Source organism: Cucurbita pepo, chromosome LG04, assembly GCF_002806865.2.
Source record: "Cucurbita pepo subsp. pepo cultivar mu-cu-16 chromosome LG04, ASM280686v2, whole genome shotgun sequence".
NCBI classification, from domain to species: domain Eukaryota; kingdom Viridiplantae; phylum Streptophyta; class Magnoliopsida; order Cucurbitales; family Cucurbitaceae; genus Cucurbita; species Cucurbita pepo.
The window spans coordinates 1,791,549-1,800,856 of NC_036641.1; the positions used below are offsets into that span (position 1 = coordinate 1,791,549).

Here is a 9,308-nt window from a genome sequence, read left to right on the forward strand (position 1 = left end):
TTTTTTTTTTTTTTTTTTTATCTATTTGAACTCCAGCATGTTGTTTGAAACACGTAAGTTCGGCAGTGTTTTCCAATGTTTGAACGTAATCTGAAGTTTTAAATTTTTCCGGTAATAAAGATGAGCATTCTTAGATTTTTATTTTACATTAGAGATGAGAATGAGACGTTAGTGGCGACTCTAGATATGTGAAAATTTAGGGTCGTTATAGTTATAATTTCCATTCATCTTTAATTTTTTATTTTTCGTTTCAATTTGATGAGGTGCATGAAGTTTCCACATCTGCTAATTTAGGAAATGATCATGGGTTCATAAGTGAGGAATACTAACTCCATTGGTATGAGGCCTTTTGGGAAGCCCAAAGCAAAGCCATGAGAGCTTATGCTCAAAGTGGACAATATCATACCATTGTGGAGAGTCGTTGATTCCTAACATGGTATCAGAGCCATGCCCTAAACTTAGTCGTGCCAATAGATTGGTAAATCTTTAACTATCGAACAAAGAACTCCAAAAGAAAAGGAGTCAAGCCTCCTCAAAGGCCGTAAAAAATGACTAAGACTCCAAAGGAGTCGAGCCTCGATTAAGTGGAGGCGCACTTTGTTCGAGGGGAGGTGTTGGATGATAAAAGTCGCACATCAGCTAATTTAGGGAATGATCATGGGTTTATAAGTGAGGAATAGTAACTCCATTGGTATGAGACCTTTTGGGGAAGTCCAAAGCAAAGCCATGAGAGCGATTCCTAACAGGTGAGGTGCATGAAGTTGCTTCATCCGAATTGTTATAATAATTATTAATCCATGATTCTATAAGAATTTACTGGATGGCAACTTTCAGCTTCATTAGAAAAGGGAGGGGAAAGAAAGCGAAGTTTAGCGCTCGGCTGACCGTTACATAAACCAATGGCGGAGAAAGCTTGAGGAGCTCCACTAAATTCGTTGTTAAGCGAAGGTCTTAGATCTCCGAGTGTAACACCTGAGTCCCAATGAGAAATTAAATACCTCGTTTTAGATTTTATTTAGGTCATTAAATGTCAAATTTCAAGAGAAGGTAGAAAAGAAAAATAGTAAAAATTTGAGAGAAGTCGGTCAAAGTCAACCCGAGGGGCAAAATGGTTATTATGCTCCTTTGCCGGTGTTGATGAACACTAATTTGAAAATTAGTGAAGAGATAAGAAAAAGGAAAAAAAAAATAAAGGGAGTGAAAAACAAGAGAAAATCAAATTTAGGGTTGAAACCGTTGGGGGTACTTCAATCCGACCACAAGGAGGCGTTTTTCAGCCATAGACCCTTCACGAAAGTTTTTCAAAACCATGAGGAGAACTATTTTGGGCTTTTGAGTCACTCAAGTTTATCAAGAACCAAGGAAGAACAGAAGGTATGGTTTCGAGTTCTTGGTCTCGATTTTCTCTCAAATCCACAAGTTTTACTTGGATTTAGGTTATGAGTTTTTAGTATGTTTTTTCTTAAGGTATCTTACACAAGTTTTGTGAAAAGAAGATAGAGTTGAATTGATTCAGAAGTCGACGTTATGATGTGTATAAGGAACGGTAAGATTTATCATTTTTTGCCAACTTTAGACGTGTTTATTTCCTTTTATGGTTGATTATAAATTACGAGAAAAATACATTTGTAAATATGGATTACAGTTATATGAATTTGGTGAAGAAACCAAGTTGAGGTGCGTGAAGAGGTAGTGACATACACCGACATATGAATAATCAATAGAAACTTGAAAGAAGTGTATACGGCTAGAATTGAAGACGAGAATGCGAGGATGAGTGTGGCCACGTGTCAACTTTAGATAAAGCATCTAAAAAATAGTTGAAATTGCATGGAGCAATTCTCGAAGTTGCATTTGATCGAGACTACCCACTGTCACAATCATGCTTGTCCAAGGCATGTTACTTATGGGCACGTGTCGGATCACCCGTTCATGCTTCTTTAAAGCATGTTATCCATGGCCACATGCACGTTCCAAACCCCTTTTACTTCTTTTTTATGTGTAGGTAGGTCATTACTATTCTTGTCATATTAATACGGAGGTGTATGATCATTTAAAATCATGCCTACACCTGTCAGAGATAAAATGCTCTAAAATATACAATAGGGGATGTGACTGGTTATCAATTCTTACTATCTGGGTTATGTGTATCAAAGTTGTGGGATGTGACGAGAAATAATAAATAATAAGTACAATAGCGCGATATCCACTTTTGGTGGGTGGCTTATTGTTGCTCCGACTTTTACGTTTTACTTACGTAGAGTGCTTTTTCTTCAGTCTTTTAGCGTGATACCTCCTATTTGCTTAGTCATGGCTTCTTGGCTAGCTAGCAAATTTTCAAACTCTACAAGTGATGGCTGAACGGGTCATTATTGTATAACAATAACAAAACTTCTATATTCTGGTTGCAATCCATGGATGATGATCCTCTTCATATGAGTTTCTTTGATGACAGACTCGGATCTAGTTTAGTAATCTCTTGACAAATCAACTTGACCCTCTAGAAGTATTGAACAATCGTCATGTAGACGTTGTGAGATTAATGACAACTCATTCTCTAAAAATTGTAGCCTCGTATCGTTCTTCTTTGAAAAATGTGTCACAAACATGTCTCTTGCTTCTTTCAGAGTCTTGTTGTCCCAAATGTGCTCCAACATATCTTCTTCAGTTGTGGTCTTCAAGGTAAATTTTGTCTTGCCTCATTTGATTCTCCATTTCTGAAAGGTGTCATTAGTATCTTCTTCCAGGGGAGCAATTTTGCTTTCCTCCCATGACCTCCCAAAGGTCTTGACTTGTAGATAAGACATCATGTAGGTAGTTCATGTGTTCTAGTTGTTATTGTTGAGTTTATTGATTCCTCCGATGACTTGGAGATCATCCATCATATTAACGGTACCTTAGTAATACCAAACGAGATTTTACGAAAATGAACTTACAGAGTCACGAACTAGTCACGTCAAGAAGAAACTCACTTCTAATGTAGAAGATCAGGCAGAGCTACTGATGTCTTTTGACTGAGCAATTCGCCTGGTGAGAGAAAATCCTTGACGGAGGAAAAACAGCCCAAGAAAATTATTGGAAGAAGAAAATAACAGAAAAACACAAGAGAGACACGATATGTATTGAGATTATGCTAAAGACCATTTGTTTATAAGATTGTCATCTTTAAATAACAATTCTAAGCTAAAAATGGAAATGAGTGGCAACTCAATTAACTCACTTCAATTGGACATGCCCATTCCACTCAACTTAATTTTGTGGAACTTAAAAATAGTGATTTATCTAACAATCTCCTCATAAATCCCTGTGGTATACTACCTTATTGTTTAAACTCCGATCTTCAAGCGGAGTTCTTCAAATTTCACCCGCGCCAGAGATTTGGTAAACATGTCTCCAAGTTGTTCCTCTGTTCGAATGAGATCAGTCTTGATGTACTCCCAATCTACACATTCCCAGATGCAGTGGAATCTGATTTCTATGAGCTTGCTCTGGTCGTGCAAAACTGGATTCTTGATCAGGGAGATCGTAGCTTTGTTGTCCACGTATAACATTGGTGGTCGCCTTCTCTTCCGATGAGTTCTTCTATCAGCTGCGCAAGCCAAACCCCTGTGTGGCCGCTGTCGAAGTGACAATGTACTCTGCTTCGCAAGAAGACAGAGCAACTACCTTATGTTTGGTTGATTGCCAACAAATCGCGCCGCTTGAGAGGAAGTAAATCATCCCGCTAGTACTCTTATGATCATCAACATCACTGGCCTAGCCGACCAGCTCAAGCTTCCCGACCAGCTCAAGCTTCTTCTTTCCTCTAAGACCCGTACATATTGTGTCTCTCTTGTATTTTTCTGATATTTTCTTCTTCCAATAATTTTCTTCCCTTATTTTTCGGTCTTTCCTTTCACCACGTTTGGGTAGAAGTCTTTTCCAAGCATAAAAAAAATGATGAGAGGTTTTGTGCTTTTTAAAACCCATGTTTTTTTTTTTTTTTTTAATTATTTCTTCTTTCAATTATTTATTTATTTGAGTTTTCTTTCATTTCTTTCATTTTTTTATTTTATTATTATTTAAGTTTATTTTTGTTTCTTTTGTAATTATCAATATTAGCCATTTTAAAAAAACCCAAAATTTCAGAAGTAGTTAATTATAAAATATCAGTAATTTATTAATTATAAAATATCAGTAATTTGTTGACATATTATATTTAATTCATTCGACAAAAAAAATTAAAATTTATTATTATTTAATTACAAATTAATTAAGTTTAAGAATATGAATTAAATAGGTTAACAATGTGGCCATTTAAATCCTCCACGGGAAAATAAACAAATAAAATAATTATATTACTGTATATTGTAGGAGTGCGCCAGGCCCGAGCAATAGTGCAACACTTGGGCGACGCTTGAGAGCCCGGGTAGCAAGCTACCTTAGTGGGCCCTCCCCCTTGAAAAATTAATTTAATATCATGTGGGCCGATGGCCCACGTATCAGATATTAAACTGATAAGAACAGATACTACACTTGATCTTAGCCAAAAGGCCGAGAAAGGTATGATTTAATAAGCTATCTCAACGCCCTTTTATACTCTCTCTTCCTCTCGCTTGTTTAGCCTTGGCCGATGTGGGACAAACTCTTTTTCTTTTTCTTTTAGTTTTTATTTATTTAAATTTTATAATAATTTAGTGCAAATATTTTGTAATTTAAAAAATTTGTTAAATTTATTCATACCCTAAACATTTCTTTCAAAATAAGATGTTTATTAATCTCTAATCATTTTATCCGTCTAAATTTAAAATAAATTTATTATTAATTTTAAAATAAACATTTCTACTTACCATATAATTATATTTAGTTTATTATATATTTTCTAATCATTCTTTAAAATAATTTTTTATTAAATATTTACAAAGTAATTTTCTAAAATATATATTTAAATTGAATTGCAAATTTTAATTAAATATGTAACGATCGAAAAATAAATAAAAAATAATAATAATAAAAAAACTCTTAGTCGCCAGAAATTCGCGAGTCACTCGGAATTATGTCCCCCGACCACCACAACGCGCCAAAATCCTCAGCAACTTCCCTCCCACTTTCAACAATCCTCCATCCAATTCCCTGAGTACCTGCGACAAGGAAACATAAGAGAAAGAGAAATATTCAAGACTCTAGCGAGATCCGAAAACAAAAACCACGGCCTTAAACCACCAAATCTGACGTCAAAACGCTCGAATTCATGTCATCTTGGCTCAACCCAAGAATCCTGTTTACACGGACTCTTACAGAATTTTTGTCAAATAATATAATTGAATATCTAATATATTATGATATAATATCTTATTCAAATCATATTTAAATGTTATAAGATATCCTAATGTATATTTAACTATTTTGAATCTCGTTGTTCAAGTACTTAAGAAAACAACTCAGGTACTTTCCTTATATGAAAATCAACTGTCTGTTTGTTCAAGTCATCAGGATGGTAGGCATATTATGATTAGTCTTATACAAACTCATTATATAGGATACCCTCACTCACATGTCAATACATGAACGATTTGGATCAAATCATTTCTAATGATTACAAAGTGGATCATATCAATAGTGTTATTAGGATAAGGCACCCAACTTTATCCATATACTATAGACCCTTTTAGGTTATTACTTTGTTAGGATCGCACAACAACGCACACATTCGATCTAGATGAACACAAAGAACATGATAGAGAAAATGTAAGAAGAATATTGGCTAAAGGATTTGTATTGATGACTCTAAGTATGTACAGTAAGAGAGACTACATAAAGTACATTTCAAACCTCTGCCCAAAGAGATATATACATGATTTAGCTTACTATATATATCTTTACCAAATATAATCATTACACTATATAACTACTATCTACCGTATATAGTTTTACCAGATATAGCTTTTTACTATACATAGCTATTTACTATTTATGACAATTTAGTTTATGTCATTCACCAAATATAATTATGTATAACCGTTCAGTAAGCTATAAATAAGTAACAGGCTCCATAACCTAATAATTCTCTCACTTTGAGACTAATCTAGTCAACCAAGAATTTCATTCTCAAACGACCATGAGAATCTTCATGGCACCATACTAATTGAGGCTTTGCACAATCTCAATATTCCAACATCAACACATTTTGTCAACATGTTTGCAGGATTCTTTGCACCCTCTATCTTCTCAAAACACATCACCATCTTCCATTAACTTGCAAGTGAAATGGTATCGTCTTCCGTGTTTTATCTTTAAATGATAGACCGGGTTTCTCACCAACTGTATGACACTCTGACTATCTCTAAAGAATCTTTTTGTGTTGCTTCTTGCCCAATTCTTCAAGATAGTCGGTCATCCATATCGTCTCTTTTCCAGCTTCAGCTATTGTCATGTACTCAAACTCAGTACAACGCATTTTTTAAGCCAAGACATTCCATCATCCATGGCTTGCTCCCACTTGGTTATATCCTCCAACTATAGGGCCTAATCAAAGGGCTCTAGTTACCTTTCATCAACAACAGATAGTGTAATGAAGGTACATATATATCTGGTACTCTAATAGTACTGGATGATCTTCTCAACACAAGTTCAGGTGTCACTTCCTCTACCGCTGGTTCCTCTGCAACAGTCTCAGAAGTTTTTGAGTATTTGCTACAACATCACTAGGTGATTTTTTTTCGCAACTCAACCTCAACTCCCACTTGCTTCGTGGTCTTGGAACCTTGCTCCACATCTGGTTCCTCAGTAGTAGTCTCCGGAGTTTCATGAGTATCTGCTACAACATCACTAGGTGAGTTTCCCTACAACTCAAGCTCAACTCCCACTTGTTTCATTGATCTGGTTTCTCAGCAATAGTCTCAGAAGTTTCATAAATATCTGCTACAACATCACTAGGTCAGTTTCCCTGCAACTCAAGCTCAACTCTCACTTGCTTCATTGTCTTGGAACCTTTCTCCACATCTGGTTTCTCAGCAGTAGTCTTAGGAGTTTCATGAGTATCTGCTACAACATCACTAGGTGAGTTTCCCTACAACTCAAGCTCAACTCCCACTTACTTCGTGGTCTTGGAACCTTGCTCCACATCTGGTTCCTCAGCAGTAGTCTCAAGAGTTTCATAAGTATCAGCTACAACATCACTAGGTGAGTTTCCCTACAACTCAAGTTCAACTCCCACTTGCTTCGTGGTTTTGGAACCTTACTCCAAATCTGTATGGATCATTTTCGCCCGCACTCCCACTTGCTTCGTGGTTTTGGAACCTTGCTCCAAATCTGTATGGATCATTTTCGCCCGCACTTTCTTCAATTCGCTAGCAGCCCTTGTGAAGCTAACTCGTTTCTGCTTGCTCATAGTTCTCACAATGATTCACATCAATAGATTTCAGACCTTCTAAAACTTCTTTCGCAGCCAACATCTTTATTCCTTTCACGCTCATATGTTCAAGTCTATTGTGCCATAGACTTGAATTTGAAGCACTCTCAGTAACAACAGCCATGTTCATACACCCTATAGTGGTGTATAAAGTTCCAGATTTTAGGCTACGTGCTACCACCATTGCACCCTTCATAATCTTCCACGAACTCTTCTCTAACTCTGTTGCATAATCTATGTTGTCCAACCGACTAATAGAGATTAGGTTCTTCTTGAGACTAGAAATATATCTGGCATCCTTTAATGTCCACTGATTTCCTGCCGGAGTTTTTATGCAGACATCCCCTTTTCCTTTAATCTTCAAATCTTTGTTGTCGGCTAGATACAACTTCTCGAAATTTTTGGACTTGAAATTCTAGAACAACTCTTTATTTGAAGACGAATGAAAAGAGGCACCTGAATCCAAAATTCAGGATTCAATCGATCTATCCACGCTGAGGATTAGAGCATCCCCAATGTCTTCTGCTGAATTTATAGAATCATCATCTCCAGATTTGTGATTGTGCTTCTTCTTTGGTCTTGTACAATCTGTTTGAAAGTGACCTTTTACTCCACAATTCCAACATGTTATGTTTAGTCTATTTGAAGATTTTTCTTGGTTCTTTGATTTTGATCGCCCTTTGTTTGGGCCCTTCGGTTTACTTCTTCCCCGTTGGTCAACACTGAGAGCACTACCAGATGAATTTCCAATTTCTCGTTTGCGAATACTTTCGCTGAGAACTACATCTCGAGTTTCATCAAACTTCAGTTTATCAGATCCTCGGGAACTGCTGCTTACTTTAGGTTACAATTACATAATGGTTAATTGTGGTCATTAATTAACCATTAAGTAGAAATGTTACCACTCTTGGAATGCCTTTAATAGTTTCATTTTGAGACTATATAAAACCATGTATGTTATACTTGTAAGAGACTTGAAAAATATAGTAAAAGAAGCATTTGTGCTCTTCTTTAGCCAATGACTAAGTTTCTTTGTAATTCTATGTAGTTTAGGTTGCATGTAGAATCATTCAAGTTTGACATGATCAATCTTGCTTGTGGAGTGATTCGAATCTCAAATAAGTGTTCTTGTGTTGAGATATTTGATCAACAAGAATCATTCAAGCTAGACATGATCGATCTTGCTTGTAGAGTGATTCGAATCTCAAACAATGTTTTTGCCTTAAGATATTTGATCAACAAGGTAATCTGAGTCTTACTCCCCTTGTAGTGATTTCCACATATCACCTTGTTCATAGCCGATAGTTTTTCATACATATTCGACATCGCCTTCAACAGATCTGACGTTGTCTTCTCCTTGATGATGTTGAACGTCACGTTTCTAGATAGCGTCAACCGGATCAACCCTAAGCCTTGTCAATCCTTGAGCTTCCACTGCTCCGTGGTCATGGTATCCGGCATCACCCCCAATAGGGGTTTATGAAGACTTTTCTGATATAGATAATCTTCAATCTGCATTTTTCAGAAACCGAAATCGGATCCATCGAACTTCTCAATTTCAATCTTTAAGCTTTCCATCTTCACAGATTGTGGTGAATTTTGTCTAGCTCTGATACCAGTTGTTAGGATCGCACATCAACGCACGCACTCGATCTAGATGAACACAAAGAACAAGATAGAGAAAATGCAAGGAGAATATTGGCTAAAGGATTTGTATTGATGACTCCAAGTATGTATAGAAAGAGAGAATACAGAGAATCCTAGCTCTGCCTAGGGATATATATATGGTTTAGCTTACTATATATAATTTACCAGATATAACCCTCTACCATATATTTTACTAGATATAGTTTTTTACTCTACATAGATATTTACCCATTTACTTTATACAAAATATAGCATAATAGTTTTACTAGAT

General features: G+C 36.0%; 1 non-coding gene across 1 annotated transcript; it reads right to left on the reverse strand.

Annotated features, from left to right (window-relative positions):
* Positions 1–4,350: 4,350 nt before the first annotated feature.
* Positions 4,351–4,546, reverse strand: LOC111794145. Its single transcript, XR_002815038.1, has one exon. It is a non-coding gene; the product is annotated as a U2 spliceosomal RNA (small nuclear RNA).
* Positions 4,547–9,308: the final 4,762 nt, after the last annotated feature.